This window comes from Pleurodeles waltl, chromosome 4_2, assembly GCF_031143425.1.
Source record: "Pleurodeles waltl isolate 20211129_DDA chromosome 4_2, aPleWal1.hap1.20221129, whole genome shotgun sequence".
NCBI classification, from domain to species: Eukaryota; Metazoa; Chordata; class Amphibia; order Caudata; family Salamandridae; genus Pleurodeles; species Pleurodeles waltl.
Genome location: NC_090443.1, coordinates 968,049,200 through 968,050,994, shown reverse-complemented (window position 1 = coordinate 968,050,994; position 1,795 = coordinate 968,049,200). Strand labels below are relative to the sequence as shown.

The window sequence follows — 1,795 nt, the reverse complement described above, 5'->3', positions numbered from 1 at the left end:
AACTGGTGCACTGACCTGTAGCGAAAATGGGTGCATACACCTGTTTCAAGCAGACTGCAATGGCAGGCCTGCAGAACCCTTTGCATGGGTTCCCTGTGGGTGGCAGAATAACTGCTGTAGCCCATAGTGATCCCCTGCTACCCCAATGCATAATACCACATACTAGAGACTTACATGGGGGGACCAGTATGCCAACTTTGGGAGGAAAAATGTACAGTTACCAAGTTAGAAGGGAGAGAGCATAATCACTGGGGTCCTGGTTAGCAGGATCCCAATGAACACAGTCAAACACACTAATGACAGGCAGAATAATGGGGGTTACCATGCTAGAAAGAGGCTACTTTCCTACAGGTACTTTCACTATCACTGGGAGGAGGCTGATAAAAAGAGATGCACAAATCAGCATTAGCCTTTGTGGCCAGCTCGTCTCGATCTTCCTCTGCAGATCTCAACCTTGCATTTTTTATTAGAAGCTTGCTCTGTTGCCTTGGTGGAAGATTTAGGCTAATGATATCATCAACTCCCACAACCAACATGGATTTGTTGGCTATTCCTTCCATGCCAACTTACCATTCTGCATACTTGACCAGATCAAACCACTTAATGAGACGGAGAAGCTGCCTTGAGCTTTGTGTAAAAATTTAAAAACTTGGGCTCATCTTTAAGAAGAAAGTGTTGTAGAAAGCACCATTTATGCCATTTTTCCAACTTTTCTTAGGGAGGGTCCTCCCTAGTCTCCCCTTGTATTGGTGAGGTTCGCTCACATGCAGCATATGGGGACTGGTGTGATAAAATCTGCCAGAACTGCTTTGGGTTTCCAGTCGGGCTCAACCTACTGGACTCGTCATGTAGCAGCCCCTTCCTAGGGGCATTGACTATACCCACTCAACAAACATCCAACCCAGATGTCACCAGGCAGATGACCCTGTCAATAAAAGGCCCTGGGTGTGCGAGTTCATGGTCACTTAAGTGTCCATACTGCTTGTGTATGTGTGGTCTGTTTCATTAGCATGTGGGTCTCAGGTCCACTACCTCACTCTATGCATGTCTGTTTTGCTGAACATGTTAAGCACATTGTAATCATGTATTTATCCCTGGAAAGCCAACTTCTCATAAAGAATACTGGTTGCCAGCAAATCTAGAATAAAAGTAACCTAGACTAAAACCTCTTGGCTTTCAAACCAAGCCAAAATTGTATAGTCTTCAGCAAAGAATGTGCTTCACTGTACCCCATTGTGTTTTACTAAACCATCTGCTGGCATAATATCAATAGATAACAATAACAATATCAACAAAAAATATATATATAACCCACTTTCTATTAAAAAATCGTTATGATCAGCAGTAATAAAATCTAGAATATAGGTCTTTAAAAATGCTTTAATACTATTGTTCATACATAAAAAGGTGGCTTCCCTTTCAGAAAAACCTTCTAGACAAATAGCAAAGAACTGTGATTTGAATATAAAGGCTCAAATTCATAAGGGTAGAGTTAAGTAACACCCACTTCTATTAGGACTTGTTTTTCTTTTCCGTTTTTTTTTACCATATTCACTTCTAGTAGAATGGCAAGAAGTCAGAGATCTGAGGGTACTAACGAAAGACAGTATTGACAATTTAACACATAGAAACAAAGGAAAAAGGTTGTTGGCCCTGCGAGAAAATATGCAAATATTTGTTCTGTGGCCACGCCACACCTAAGATCTGCCGCCAGCAAACCAAACGCTTAACTGTCGCAGAATGCCTCACCATTTCTTTGTACGTCACTGGAATGAGAGGCGTGGTGTCCATGCTG

General features: G+C 42.0%; 1 pseudogene; it reads right to left on the bottom strand.

Moving 5' to 3' along the window:
* Window positions 1-1,406: 1,406 nt before the first annotated feature.
* Window positions 1,407-1,461, bottom strand: LOC138294339 (U7 small nuclear RNA; annotated as a pseudogene).
* Window positions 1,462-1,795: the final 334 nt, after the last annotated feature.